This window comes from Canis lupus, chromosome 16 (assembly GCF_011100685.1).
Source record: "Canis lupus familiaris isolate Mischka breed German Shepherd chromosome 16, alternate assembly UU_Cfam_GSD_1.0, whole genome shotgun sequence".
Taxonomy (NCBI): Eukaryota; Metazoa; Chordata; class Mammalia; order Carnivora; family Canidae; genus Canis; species Canis lupus.
The window spans coordinates 34508824-34524367 of NC_049237.1; the positions used below are offsets into that span (position 1 = coordinate 34508824).

A 15544-nucleotide genomic window follows, 5' to 3' on the forward strand; every position below is an offset into this window, starting at 1 on the left:
GTCCACTCTCACCACGGCTACTCAACATACTACTAGACGTCACAGCCTCAGCAATCAAGCAACAAAAAGAAATAAAAGGCATTCAAACCAGCAAAGAAGTAGTCAAACTCTCCCTCTTCGCTGATGACATAATACTGGGCCTAGAAAACACAAAAGACTCCACCCCAAGATTGCTAGAACTCATACAGCAAATTCGGCAGCGTGGCAGGACACCAAATCAATGCCCAGAAATCAGTGGCCTCTCTATACACCAACGATGAGACTGAAGAAAGAGAAATTAAGGAGTCAGTCCCATTGACAATTGCACCCAAAAGCATGAGATACCTAGGAATACACCTAACCAAAGAGGTAAAGGATCTCTACCCGAAAAACTACAGAACACGAATGAAAGAAATTGAGGAAGACACAAAGAGATGGAAAACTATTCCATGCTCCTGGATTGGAAGAATTAATATATTGGGAAAATGTCAACGTGACCCAGGGCGATGTACACATTGAAAGCAATCCCTATCACAAATACTACGGGCTCTCTTCAGAGAGTTGGAACAAATCATCTGAAGATTAGTGTGGAATCAGAAAAGACCCCGAATGGCCAGGGCAATATTAGAAAACAAAACCACAGCTGGCGGCATCACAATGCCAGATTTCAGGTTGTGCTACAAAGCTGTGCTCATCAAGACAGTGTGGTACTGGCAAACACAGATCAAAGGGACAGAAGAGAGAAATCCAGAAGTGGACCCTCAACTCTACGGTCAAGACCATATATTCGACCAAGCAGGAAAACCATCCACTGGAAAAAAGACAGTCTCTTCACTAAAGGCTGCTGGGAACGTTGGACAGCCACATGCAGAAGAATGAAACTGGACCATTCTCTCACACTGTACACAGAGATAAAACTCAAAATGGATGAAGGATATAAATGTGAGACAAGATTCCAACCAAAAACCCTCCGGGAGAACACAGGCAACAACACCCTTCTTGAACTGGGCCACAGCAACTCCTTACAAATCACACCAGCCACGAAGGCCAGAGAAACAAAAGCGAAAATGATCACTGGGACTTCATCAAGATGAGCAGCTTCCGCACAACAAAAGAAGCACTCAACAAAACTCAAAGACAACCTCCAGACCGGGAGAAGATAGTGCAAATGACCCGTCAGATAAAGGGCCAGCATCCAAGATCTCTGAAGAACCTCTGCAACTCCACAGCAAAGAGACCAACCATCCAATCCGGAAATGGGCAAAAGACACGAACAGAAAAGTCACGGAGGAAGACGTAGACGTGGCCAACAAGCACACGAGACCATGCTCCGCATCACTGGCCATCAGGGAAATGCAGATCAAAACCAGAATGAGATACCACCTCACACCGGTGAGAACATTGCCAGGACAGGAAACACCAAATGTGGGAGAGGCCGTGGAGAAAGGGGAACGTTTTCAAAATTCAAAACTTTCAGAGGTAGCCCATACTCACCTGATAGGGACCAAGGCGGGGGGGGGGGGGGGTGCTCCCGGCCAGGCTGGGGAGCTTAGGGGGGGGCCTGAGAGCGGGGAGGGGCGCAGGGGCGGCGTGGCGGAGGGGGGCGGAGGAAGAGCCAAGGGCCTTGGGGGGCTCCTGGGGCCCAGCAGCCCAGGCCCTCAAGCCACCGCCCCAAGGCCCTGCCCTGACGGTGGACGGTGCCTGCACCCTCACCCCTCTGAGCGCGCGCATGGGCTCCGCGGCACCCTCCCTGGGCCCCGGGGCAGGGCCCCCGCACCCTCCCTGAGCCGCCCGGAGGAGACCTGGCCTGACCCGGAGGGGGCCCCGCCGCCACCCCCTCCGCCAACAGGTCCCGCCCCTCCTCCCCCGCGCAGCCCTCTGCCCGGCACCCTGGCGGCCCAAAGGGTGTGGGTGTCGGCCCGGCTCGCTGTCCCCCGCGGTCCCTCCCGGGCACCCGCCGCGCCACCCGCGAGGGCCAGATGCCTCTCGCACAGCCACCCCGGGGCCCCTCACGCCTCCCGGGGCCCACGCCGACCTGCGCGCCGGGGCCGGGGCCTGCAGAGCCGCTGCCGGGAGCCCCCAGCGCCGGGACCCGGAGGCCTGGAGCCGCGGTGCGGCCGCGCAACCTCCTGCCCCGGCCACGGCGGGTCGGGTCGGGGTCGCCGCCTCTGCGCCCAGCTCCTCCCGCGGCCACGCCCTGGCGCCCCTCGGGTCAGCTCGGGGCAGGCGCGGGGCCAGCTCCGGCCACGCCCCGCCCCGCCCCCCGCAGAGCCTGGAGGGGACCCGAGACCGCCTCGGCCTCCGCCCGCTAGTCTGGTCGGGGCCCAGGGGCTCCGGGGTCCGAGGCCTTGCGCCCCCGGCTCAGTCCCGAGGGACTCCTGCTCACGGAGGCTCGGAGCCTCTCTCGGGCTCTGTGTCTCCCTCCCTGTCCCTCCGCCCGCCCCGGTCTCTGTCTCTCCCTCCCTGTCTTGCCCTGTCTCCCTCCCCCGTCTCTCTCTCTCCCTCCCAGTCTCTGTGTCCCTCCCAGTCTTTCTTCTCTCACTCCCTATCTCGGCCTGTCCCTCCCTGTCTCTCCCTCCCTGTCTCTGTGTCTACCTTCTTGTCTCTCGGTCTCTCACTTGTCTCCCTCCCTGTCTCATTCTCTCCATCCTGTCTCTGTCTCGGTCTCTCCCTCCCTGTCTCAGTCTCCCCTCCTGTCTCTCGTCTCCCTCCCTGCACCCTGGTCTCTCCCCTCTGACTCATCTCTCCCTCCCTGTCTCTGGATCCCTCCTTCCCTGTCCTGTGTCGCTCCCCCTGTCTCCATCTCTCACACCCGTCGTTTCAGTCTCTCCTCCTTGTCTCCATCTCTCTCTCCCTCCCTGTCTCTCTGTCTCTTCCTCCCTGTCTCTTGGTGTCTCCCTCCCTGTCTCTGTCTGTCCCTCCCTGTCTCTCTCACCCTGTCTTTCTGTCTCTCCGTCCCTGTCTCTGACTCTCCTTCCCTGTGTCTGCGTCTGTCTCTCCCCGCCGCCCCATCTCGGTCTCTCCTCCCCGTCTGGTTCGCTCCCTCCCTCTCTCTGACTCTCACTCCCTGTCTCGCCGGCCCTCCGTCCCTGTGTCTCTGTCTCTCTCCCTGTCTCTATTTCTCCGCCAGTCTCTGTGTCTCCCTCTGTGTCTCTCGCTCCCTGTCTCTGTGTCTCTCCCTTCCTGTCTCTCGGTCTCTCCCTCTCTGTCTCGTTCTCTCTCCATCCTGACTCTGTGTCTCCCTCAGTGTGTCTCGGTCTCCCTCCCTGTCTTTGGGTCTCCCTGTCTCTCTGTCTCTTCCTCCCTGTCTCTCGGTGTGTTCGTCCCTGTCTCTAGGGGTCTTCCTCACTGTCTCTGTCTCTCCATCCCTGTCTCTCGGACTCTCCTTCCGTGTCTGTCTCTCCCTCCCTCCCTCAGTCTCCGTCTCTCTGTCTCTCCCTCGCTGTCTCTCCCCCCATCCCTATCTCTCCCTCCCTGTCTGTGTCCCCCTCCCTGTGTCTGTCCGTCCCTCCCCTCTGGTTCTCTGTCTCTCCTTCCCTCTCCATGTTAGTGAAAGAAAGGACGAGGACCGTAGGATTCTCTCAGTAGATGCAGAAAAAGCATTTGACAAAATAGACCATCCTTTCATGATGAAAACCTTCTGCCAGGTATGGATACCGGGAACAAACCTCAATTGTCATAAAAGCCATCTACAAAAGACCCAGAGGGAACGTCCTCTTCATTGGCAAAAACCTGGAGCTTTTCCCTTAAGGTCAGGAACACGACAGGGTGTTCACCCTCAACGCTGTTGTCCAGCAGAGTAGTAGTGGTCCTAGCTTTTGCGGTGACATTCCAAAACAGAAAGAAAAGGCATCCTGATCAGCAAAGAAGTCAAACTCTCACTCTTCACAGAGGACATGACACTCTATGTGGGAAACCTCAAACAGTCACTAGATCATACCTAAAGGATCTATCCGACAAGACGACCTAACAATCATGGATATCTATGCCCCGAATGTGGGAGCTGCCATGGATATCAATCAATTGCTAAGCAAAGTTAAGACATACTTAGATAATAATACACTTTTTCTTGGAGACTCGACTAAGGCGCTTTCTACAATTGATAGATCTTCCAGGCACAGCATCTCCAAAGAAACAAGAGCAATAATGATAATGGCCCTAATGACTGATTACTTGCTATTGTTTACATACAATAAACAATATGGTAGTTGCCTTTTATTTATTAAGTCACTTTTATCCTCTTTAGAGGCTCCTCCTCAAATTTGTATGTTGAAACCTATTCCCCAAAGGATGGTATTAGGAGCTGGAGTTTTTGAGTGGTAATTAGGTTGAGAGGAGAGGGTGCTTAGGATGGGATTAGTGCTTTTTAAAAAGAGACTGGAGAGAGCTTGCTTGCTTCCTTTCTGTCTCTCTCTTTTACAGCCCCCTCTCTGCTCTCTGCCATGTGAGGACACAGCAAGAAGACAGCCATCAGCAAATCAGGAATCAGGCTCTCACCAGATACCAAATCTGTTGGTACCTTGATCTTGGACTTTGCAGCCTCCAGAACTTTGAGAAATAAATGCTTGTTGCTTAAGCCTGTCACCCAGTCTCTGGTAATTTGTTAAAGTGGCCCAAAGTGACTAAGACAATCCTTTCCATTACAAGTGAGGATTAGAGAGGTAGGAAGTGGTGGAGTAGGAATTCAGGCCAGATCTATCTGGCTCCAAGGCCAGTATTTGAACCCCTGCGGAATAAAAGTTTCTAGGCAGAGGCAGTGGCAAATGTTTTCTTTTTGGAGAAAATTTGTGAGAGTGAAGATGGGTAGTCTTCGGTAGTGGAATATGCCACCACAAAATATGCCCCCCCCCTTTATTTTATTTTTTTAAATTTTTAAAAAATTTATGATAGTCACACACAGAGAGAGAGAGAGAGAGAGAGAGAGAGAGAGAGGCAGAGACACAGGCAAAGGGAGAAGCAGGCTCCATGCACAGGGAGCCTGACGTGGGATTCGATCCCGGGTCTCCAGGATCGTGCCCTGGGCCAAAGGCAGGCACCAAACCGCTGCACCACCCAGGAATCCCCCCCCCCTTTTTTTAAATATGCCACTTTGGCATAAAGATTATTATGAACTGAAGATAATTGAGAAGCAGATATAAGAAAGCTTTCTCCTCTCCTCACTATTTGCCTAAAGGTAGGACATAAATTATAATGGTGTTGTCTCCATGCTCTCTACCAGAGACATATTTATTTATCTATCTGCCCATCTATCTATCTAGATATCTATCTGTCTTAAAGACTTTATTCTTTAGTAATCTCTATACTCAATATGGGACTCAAACCTACAACCCCAAGACCAAGGGATACATGCTCTACAGACTGAGCCAGTCAGGCACTCCTTAGTGCTCTTTTGTTAAGATGCTAAGACAGTTCAGTCCATGGAGCTTGCCACTCTTGATCTTTGGGTTGTGGGTTCAAGGCCCACGTTGGATGTAGCAATTACTTAAAAATAAAATCTTTTGCAAATTGAACACCAGTAAAAAATAAATTTATTATTATTATTATTTTATTTTATTTTATTTTTTTGAGACAGACCGTGTTGACCGGCCAGACCGCAGGAGCTAAGATAAGGAATCCAGGTCCGAGCATCGTCCCTGCCCCTCCTGGGGCGAATTTGTCCACGAAGGCAGCCAGACCTGAGCCAGCCGCGCTGGAGGGGGGCCGGTCCATACCCCGAGGCAGTAAGAGCACTTGAAACCAGGGTGGCCCCGCAGAATAAATTTATTATTAAAAAAATAAAATGAAATGATTGTCATTAAAAAAATCTTTTTTTTTAAGATCTTATTTATTCATGAGAGACGCAGAGAGAGAGGCAGAGACACAGGCAGAGCCAAAACCAGGCTCCATGCAGAGAGTCCGATGTGGGACTCCATCCAGGTACTCCAGGATCACACCCTGAGCCGAAGGCAGAAGGGCTTAACCGCCAAGCCACCCAGGCGTCCCTTAAAAATGAAATCTTAAAAAAAATACTAAATAAGCTCAAATTCTACCCACCCCTTTGAATCACTCATCTCCCAAGTGTATGTGTGCTGGTCACTAATAAACTTGTCTTTCTTTTGTTATGGTCTCTTTTGTTAGTCTAATTATTGGGAGAACTTAACATGGATAGAGGGGAAAAAAGACCTTTTTTTCTTTATGGGATGAATGCCTGAGAAGGAAGCAGGGTCCTGGAAAGATATTTACAGAATTGGGTAGGCTACCTAAGAAGTCTGGGGAAAGGCTCTAAGGGAGCAGAGAGCATCAATGCTAGGGAATAAATTGATACAAAACTGGCTCCTATTTCTCAGGACAGGGTAATTTTAACTTTTGGGTTAGTATTTTTCATTTGCTGCCTGCCCCTTCTCCCCATTACACTTCATCAGTTTTTTTTTTTTTTTTAACCAATTTCTGACTTTACCGGGTTGTAAATATTCCAGCAAAGTTACATTTCCTGAAGGTGTCACATGAACATCAAGTGAGTTTATTAGGAAATCCTCCAGAATGAAACTAATTTCAAAAAGGTACACATCAAAAAAAAAAAAAAAAAGCCACACATCAGTTATCTTTTGGCTTTTTTTTCTTTTGGCTTATTTCCAAGTTTTGAATAAAAATTTATTATTTCATCTAATCTGCACAACAGCCCAATGCAAGTACCTTATTTTGGTAGTACAATTATTCCCATTTCTCAAATGCAAAAACCGAAGCACAGGTTAAGTAACTTGACCAACCAGCACTAAGTAATTAAATAACAGCGTTGAGCACTGGCTTTGCTGCCACCTCCGGTAGTAAGAGAAAGGACAGCCGCAGGAAATATGACACCCTCCAATACCCTGCAGGCGGTGGGCCACGCCAGTTATCTGTTTCGTAGCATTCATTCATTACTCCTATCTCTTCATGCTGCCTTTTAAGTCTAAATCCTCGTCTAAGGGGGTTCACAGGTGTGGTGGTTGGGGATTTAAGCTGGGCTCCACGCCCGTAACTGGTTGCGCGCTGTGCCGTCTTGAGCAGGTCATGGCGCTTCACCCGACTTCTGTTTCTTTTAAAGATTTTATTTATTTATTGATGAGAGACACAAAGAGAGGCAGAGACAGAGGCAGAAGCAGGTTCCACGCGGGGAGCCCGACGTGGGACTCGATCCCAGGTCTCCAGGATCACGCCCTGGGCCGAAGGCGGCACCAAACCGCTGAGCCACCCAGGGAAAGGACAGATTTTTGTGTTCCATTTTAGCAACCGCTCCTCTTCCTACGTAAGCCTCATTCTCCGCCTCCCCCCTTTCCCGCCCGCCCGCCCGCCCGCCGTTGTCATGGAAATCCGGGACGCCCCTGCCGGCCGACTCCCCTCCCGCGGGACCCCGGGCGGGGCACGTGACGGCGCACGCGCGTTCTCGCGGGCGGGGGCGCCGCGGTGCCTGCCGGGACGGAGCTCCTCGTAGCCTGATCAGGAAGTGGCGGGCGGAGTTCCCGGCCGAGTCGCGCCGCCTCAGCCGCCGCCGCCGCCGCCAGTGCCGAGACCCCGACCTGGCGGGGCTGCGCTGGGCGTGCGTGCGGGCAGGCGGGGGCGCTGCTGACGAGGAGCAGGGAGCGGCGGCCACGCGGGCGTGGGCGGCTGGTGGAGGTGGAGGCGCTGGGAGGCGGCGGCCGGTCGCGTGGGGCGGCCCTCCTCGCTCAGGTAGGGGCCGCGGCCGCCGGGTGTGGGGAGCGGAGCCCCGGCCTGTGGTTCCTCGGGAGCGCCTCCTCCTGCGGGGCGAGCCTGTCTTCCGTCGGTCTCTCGGGGACGCGGGGTCTGCGGTTCTCTGCGCGAAACGCCAAACAGTACCAACTTCTGGGGCGCATTGTCTTTTAGGCCGGAGGTCCACTGAGCAAACTTTTGGGTTGGAAAGGGGGAAATTCGCCGTCAGGATGCTGACTGCCTCTCTTCCTGGCCCCCGACCTCACAGGAGCCGTAACTGAGCGGGACGTGTGTGGAGTTGAGGGAACCACGGGGTCCAGCTAAAGGCGGTGATTTAGATGCACCTCCGAGGGCTCTTTTTTTTTTTTATTATTTTTTTTTAAGCCGCGTTTTGGAGACTCGGTTTGTACTGATTCCCGAACTTTAGTTATTATAGTCGATGTCTGCAAAGTCTTAAGACCTGCTCCAAATCCAAACACTGGGGTGTACCTTTTCGTCCATCTCCCCGGTCCTGAGATTTAGGAGGTAAGCGGTGTCGTTTCCTACCTTGCCGGCTGTTCCTGGCAATGTTCTTGGGCTTATGCAGAGAAGGAAGCAAAGGAGAAGTAGAAAGGTTGAAAAATAAAAGGCGAATGGTAGAGGGGGAAGAACGTGTGCTCTGGAGCTAGATTTTGATTTAATTTTTGGCTGCTCAGTGACCATGGAAGAACACGTGAACTCCCTGAGTTGTGATGATTTTTTTTTTTTTTTTTTTTTAAGTGGGAAATGGGCATAGGTCTCCTGCGTAGGTCAGTATATGTGAAACTGCAGATTTCTGAGTAGTCTGAAAAAAGAGGTGGAAAAGTTAAGCGGAGCATGCGATGGTGGGAGAGAGAGAGAGAGAGGGAGACCTTCAGCCTTCTGCTCCTGGGTGCCATTGAACGTTACCGGTATCGCACAGGTCGCCTTTGTTTTATTAGAGGCCTTGACCAGCATTTCAGGTCTGGAGTAAGGAAGCTTTTGATTGAGGAGGCCGAGTATTCGTGTCCTGACCTAGGTACTTAACAGCTGTGTGACCCTAAGGGTCCCTCCTCACTTCAGATTTCACGTATTAAAATAAGGAATAAAACTAATACCTATCATTTCAGAGAGTTGTGAGGCTCAAATGCTGTAAGCATTTAGGTTTTTGTAAATTGTAAGGCTTTTGTTTAAGCCTGTGTTAAAATCATGGTTAAAAGCCTGGTTTGATTACCTGTCTTAACACGATGACTTAAACAGCTACAGATGTTTCCTGTTTTAGGTGTGTTGCCCCCATTTAATCACTTGTGATTTCTACCCCCCCACACACTTACCCTCCCCCCACGTCTGCTATCTTTCCAATACCCTAGCATAATCCTCCTGTTATTTTTTCTTTTCAGATCCAACTCAGAATAGTAGCAGTGAGGTAACATTTGTATATAGCTTTATTACTCAGAAAATTGCTTTTCACAAATATTGTCTCATTTTAAAGTTGGGCTAGATGGAGATAGCATTGACAGTATCTTCATTTTGTTTATAATAAAATTGGATTTAGTGAGGTCTATGGATTGCCTAGGTCATGTTGCAGTTACAGATTAGTACTGAGGATTCCAGAAGTCAGGTCTTTGATAACAGTGCCAGTGGCTCTTACTCATTCAAGTTTACTCTGATTATTTTTTTTTTATCAGTGCTTATATTTTTGACTTTTAGCACTCTGAGTCATATTTTATTCATTTTTTAAAAGATTTTATTCATTTATTAATGAGAGACAGAGGGGGTGTGGGCAGAGACACAGGCAGAGGGAGAAGCAGGCTCCATGCAGGGAGCCCATGGGGGACTCGATCCCTGGTCTCCAGGATCACGCCCTGGGCTTGAAGGCTTCGCTAAACTGCTGAGCCACCCGGGCCGCCCTTATTCATTTCTTTTTTTTTTTTTTTTTTAAATTTTTTTTAGATTTTTATTTATTTATGATAGTCACACAGAGAGAGAGAGAGAGAGAGGCAGAGACACAGGCAGAGGGAGAAGCAGGCTCCATGCACCGGGAGCCCGACGTGGGATTCGATCCCGGGTGTCCAGGATCGCGCCCCGGGCCAAAGGCAGGCGCTAAACCGCTGCGCCACCCAGGGTTCCCTATTCATTTCTTTTTAAGCAAGATGCTCAGTTCTTTCAGATTTTTCAAATGTAAGCTGCTTGAAGGCAAGGGTTTATCTTCTCGAATTCTTCAAAACCTGGAGTACATGAACACAAGACAACTATACAAAGCTTAGAGTCACAAACACAAGACATTTAATAAAGATTTGTGAAACCTGTAACAAGGCTAAAGCCACTTAAAGATGTTTTTGTGTTCGTTATTCATTTAACAAATATTGAGCTATTCTCTGCATGAAGGCTTTCAAAGTTCAGATAGGGGCCCCCCGGGTGGCTCAGTTGGTTAAGTGTCTGACTTGAGCTCAGCTCTGGTCTTGATCTCAGGGTGGGTGAGTTCAAACCCCATGTTGGGCTCCACACAGTGCAGGGAACCTACTTAGAAGCAAAACAAAACAAGAGCAAAGATAGGATCTTTTTCCTCCCAGACCTTCCTTCCCTGCTTGTGAAGAATGCAAAAATCATTTACATGGTCAGCTTGTTGTGCTTCCTAGACTTTCCACATATTCTGGGAGAGTTCAAACAAGAGGGGAACTTTTTTCTTTTTTGGAGTGTATTTTACACACAATTTTACATTAGTTTCAAGTATACAAAATAGTGATTTTACAACTCTATACCTTATGCTATGCTTATCAGAAGTATAGCTACCATTTGTCACTGTACAATGCTATTATGATACCATTGACTTTATTTTATTCCCTGTGCTAAATCTTTAATCCCCATGACTTATTCATTCCATAACTGGAGGCCTGTATATCCCACTCCCTTTCATCCATTTTGCCCATCCCCATGTCCCCTATATTCCCCTCATCCACCTCCTCTCTGGCAACCATTAGTTTATTCTGTGCTTACTGGTATGAAGAGAGGAATTTAAAAAAAAAATTTAATTCCAGTGTAGTTAATGTACAGTGTTGTATTAGTTTCAGGTGTGTAATACAGTGGTTCACCAATTCGATACTCCTTGCTCATCAAGATAAGTGTACTCTTAATCCCCATTACCTATTTCACCCATCTCTCTCACCTCTCCCCTGGTAACCATCAGTTCTCTATAGCTAAGGGTCTGTTTTTGCTTTGTTTTGTTTCTTAAATTCCACATATGAATGAAATTATATGGTATTTGTCTTTCTCTGATTTATTTCGCTTAACATTATACTCTCCAGATCCATCCATATTGTTGCAAATGGCAAGATAGCATTCTTTTTATGGCTGAATCATTCTGTTGTGTATATATTCCACATCTTCTCTATCCATTCCTTTATCGGTGGATACTTGGGCTGCTTCCATAATTTGACTCTTGTAAATAATCCTGCAGTCAACATGGGGGTGAATATATCTTTTCGAATTAGTTTTTGTAATTTTTCTTTCTTTTTTTTTTTTTTAAAGATTTTATTTTTTTATTCATGTGAGAGAGTGAGAGAGAGGCAAAGACACCAGCAGATGGAGAAGCAGGCTCCTTGCCGGGAGTCTGTTGCAGGACTCAATCCCAGACCAGGATCACGCCCTCAGCCCAAGGCAGATATCAACAGCTGAGCCACGTAGGCATCCCGAGTTTCTGTTTTCCTTGGTTGAATACCCTGTAGTATGATTATTGGATTGTAAAAGAAAAGAGGAACATATTCAAATACTTGTTGAGGGTCACCTGGGTGGCTTAGTTGGTTAAATATCCGACTCTTGATATCAGCACAGGTCTCAATATCATGATTCTGAGTTCAAGCCCCTACTTAAAAACAAATGAATAAAATAAAATCCATGAATGATCTGTGGCTCTTGGTTGTACTGAAGTTGCTTAGAACTGGAGTTTTAGGGCAACCTGGGTGGCTCAGTGGTTTAGTGCCGCTGTTGGCTCAGGGCGTGATCCTGGAGACCCAGGATCAAGTCCCACATCAGGCTCCTTGCATGGAGCCTGCTTCTCCGTCTGCCTGTGTCTCTGCCTCTCTCTCTCTCTCTCTTTCTGTGAGTGTGTCTCTCGTGAATAAATAAATAAAATCTAAAAAAAAAAAAACAAAAAAAAACTGGAGTTTTAGGGCAGCCATTGATGCTGGGCATCATGGCTGCCCTCAGACCTCTGGTGAAGCCCAAGATTGTTAAAAAGAGGACCAAGAAGTTCATCCAGCACCAATATGTTCATAAGTTCATTCAGTCAGACCGATATGTCAAATTTAAGCACAACTGGTGGAAACCCAGAGGCATTGACAATAGGGTATGCAGAAGATTCAAGGGCCAGATCTTGATGCCCAACATTGGTTGTGGGAGCAACAAGAAAACAAAGCACATGCACATGAAGCACCCAGTGGCTTCAGGAAGTTCCTAGTCCACAATGTCAAGGAGCTTGAAGTGCTGCTGATGTGCAACCAGTCTTACTGTGCAGAGATTGCTCACAATGTATCCTCCAAGAACCCTAAAGCCATTGTGGAAAGAGCAACTCAGCTGGCCATCAGAGTCACCAATCCCAATGCCAGGCTGCTTAGCAAAGAAAATGAATTGACATTATGTGCATGTCATATTTGTGTTAGTAAAACCATAAAACTACAAAAAAAAAAAAAAAAACCTGGAGTTTTAGGACTGGGGAAAAAAACAAAAGAGGTCTAGTCTCACCACCTTCTGAATCAGGAATTTTCTGTAGATATTTTTAACTAATTTTAATCCGATTTTTTTAATTGGAGTAAAATTTTTGATTTTACTTAATAGAGTTCACCAGTTTTTTTTTTTTTTTTTAAGATTTTATTTAAGAGAGAGAGAAAAGCAGAGACACAGGCAGAGGGAGAAGCAGGCTCCATGCAGGCAGCCTGATGTGGGACTTGATCCCAGGACCCCGGGATCAAGACCTGAGCCAAAGGCAGACACTCAACCACTGAGCCACCCAGGCATCCTGAGAGTTCACCAGTTTTAAACCACACCTTTTCGGGGCCTTCTTTGAAAAAAAAAAAAAAAAATATATATATATATATATATAATCGACTCTAGGTGTCTACAATGTTTTATTAGGTTTAGGTGTACAACATATTGAGTCAACAATTATATACATTACTCAGTGCTCACCATAAGTATAGTCCCCATTTGTCACCATGCAACATTATTATTGAGTATATTTGGTAATGTACTTTTCATCTGCATAACTTAGGTATTTTAAAATTGGAAGTCTGTATCTCTTTATTGTCTTTACCTATTTTGCCTATCTCCCCACCAACCTCTCCTTTGGCAACCATGAGTTCTCTGTATTTGAGTCTGTTCATTTGTTTTTTTTTAGGTTATACATGTAAATGAAATCATACAGTATTTGTCTCTCTGGTTATTTCACTTAGCATTGTATACTCTAGGTTTAGCAGTGTTGTCTCAAATGGCAAGAACTCTTTTTTATGGCTAATATCCCTTGTGAGTGTGTATCACAGTTTATCTGTTGACAGATGCTTGGGTTGCCTCCATATCTTGGCTATTGTAAATAATGCTGCAATACACATAGGGCTGCATATATTTCCTTGAATTAGTGTTTTTGTTTTCTTTGGGTAAATGCCAGTAGTGGAATTATTGGATCATATGGTATTTCTAGTTTTAATTTTTTGGAACTTCTGTACTGTTTTCCACAGTGGCTGCACCAGTTTGCATTCCTATCAACAGTGCATGAGGGTTGCCTTTCTCCACATTCTTGTCAACACTTGTTCTTTCTTTTTTTTGATATTAGCCATTCTGATTAATGTGGGGTGATATCTTTTTTTTTTTTTTTTAAGATTTTTATTTATTCATGAGCGAGAGAGGCAGAGACACAGGCAGAGGGAGAAGCAGGCTCCATGCAGGGAGCCTAATGTGGGACTCGATCCGGGTCTCCAGGATCACACCCTGGGCTGACGGCAGGCGCTAAACCACTGAGCTACCCGGGCTGCCCACGTTGGGTGATAATCTTACTGTGGTTTTTGATTTGCATTTCCCTGGATTAAGTAATGTTAAGCATCTTTTCATATATCTGTTGGCCACTTGTATGTCGTCTTTGGAAAAATGTCTATTCAGATCCTCTACCCATTTTTTTAATCAGAGTGGTTGTGGATTAAAATTTATTAAAAATATCTACAGAAAATTTCTAATTTAGAAGGAGGTGGAACTAGAGCTCTTTAAAAAAAAAAAGATTTTATTTATTCATGAGAAACAGAGAAGCAGAGACACAGGCAGAGGGAGAAGCAGGCTCCCTGTAGGGAGCCCGACTCGAGACTCATTGGGGTCTCCAGGATCACACCCTGGGCGGAAGGCGGCGATAAACCACTGAGCAACCCAGGTTGTCCAGGACTCTTGTTTTTTTCTTTTTTCCCCCAGTTGTAAAACACCAGTTCTGAGCAGCTTCAGTATAACCAGGGAAGCCACAGATCATTCAACAAGTATTTTATTTTATTTATTTGTTTTTAAATAGGGGCTTGAACTCCATGGTTGTGGGTTTTTGTTTTTTTGCCTTTGGTGTTAAATTATATAAGTTCTTTTTTTTTTTTTTTTAAATATTTTATTTATTTATTCATGAGAGACACACAGAGCGAGGCAGAGACACAGGCAGAGGGAGAAGCAGGCTCCATGCATCGGGAGCCCAATGTGGGATTCGATCCCGGGTCTCCAGGATCGTGCCCTGGGCCAAAGGCAGGCGCCAAACTGCTGCGCCACCCAGGGATCCCTATAAGTTCTTTATATATTTTGGATATTAACCCCTTATCGGGTATATAATTTACAAATATCTTCTGTCGTTCAGTAGGTTATCTTTTTGTTGGTGGTTTCTTTTGCTGTGCACAAGCTTTTTATTTTGATGAAGCCCCAGTAGTTTATTTTTGCTTTTGTCTCCCTTGCCTGAGAAGACCTATCTAGAAAAAATGTTGCTAAGGCCAATGTCCAAGAGATTACTGTCTATGTTTTCTTTTAGGAGTTTTATTAAAGTTTCACATCTCACATCTGGTCTTGAATCCATTTTGAGTTTATATTTGTGTGTGGTGTAAGAAAATGGTCCCGTTTCATCGTGGTTTTTTTTTTTTTTTTTTTTTTTTTTGCATGTAGCTGTCCAGTTTTCCCCAACACCATTTGTTGAAGAGCCTATCTTTTCCCTGTTGTATGTTCTTTCCTCCTTTGTCATGGATTCATTGACCACATAGGTATGGATTTGTTTTTGGGATCTCTGTTCTGTTGATCTAGGTGTCTCTTTTTGTGAGAGAGCCATACTACATAGCTTTGTAGTATATCTTGAAATCTGGGATTGTGATACCTCCAGCTTTGTGCTGCTTTTTCAAGAATACTTTGGCTACTCAGGGTCTTTTGTGTTGTTTTCTTTTTGAGATTTTGTTAAGAGAGAAAGACAGACACCAAGCGGGGGGAGAGGCAGAGGGGGAGAGAGAGAGAGCAGGCTCCTTGATGAGCAGAGAGCCTGACATGGGGCTTGATCCCAGGATCTCGGATCATGACCTGAGCCAAAGGCAGATGCTTAAGGGACTGAGCCACCCAGGTACCCCTCTTTTGTGATTTTATACAAATTTTAGGATTATGTGTTCTAGTTCTGTGAAAAATGCTATTGGTATTTTGATTGGGATTGCATTGAATCTGAAGATTGCTTTGAGAAGTAAGGACATTTTAATGATACTCTTTTAATCCATGAATGTGGAATATCTTTCCATTTATGTCATCTTCAGTTTCTTTCATCAATGTTTTATAGTTTTTAGAGTGTAGGTCTTTGTGGTTAAATTTATTCTTGGGTATTTTATTCTTCTGGTGCAGTTGT

The 15544-nt window shown here is 46.7% G+C and overlaps 1 protein-coding gene, 1 long non-coding RNA gene and 1 pseudogene across 4 annotated transcripts in view; all 3 read left to right on the top strand.

Moving 5' to 3' along the window:
- The first annotated feature begins 3455 nt into the window (after positions 1 to 3455).
- Positions 3456 to 5826, top strand: LOC119869501. The gene is made up of 3 exons (XR_005371526.1): positions 3456 to 3730; positions 4402 to 4574; positions 5552 to 5826. It is a non-coding gene; the product is annotated as an uncharacterized LOC119869501 (long non-coding RNA).
- A 1658-nt stretch (positions 5827 to 7484) lies between these two features.
- Positions 7485 to 15544, top strand: part of GTF2E2 (general transcription factor IIE subunit 2) — an 80314-nt gene continuing 72254 nt past the window's right edge. For 2 of the 3 annotated variants that reach the window (XM_038560179.1, XM_038560181.1), the window contains exon 1: positions 7485 to 7665. The gene's annotated coding sequence lies outside the window, so the exon portion shown is untranslated. Of the gene's footprint in view, positions 7666 to 8168; positions 8191 to 15544 lie in introns of those variants that run through there. The other variant, XM_038560180.1, reaches the window with a different exon arrangement.
- Positions 11855 to 14115, top strand: LOC100855584 (annotated as a pseudogene).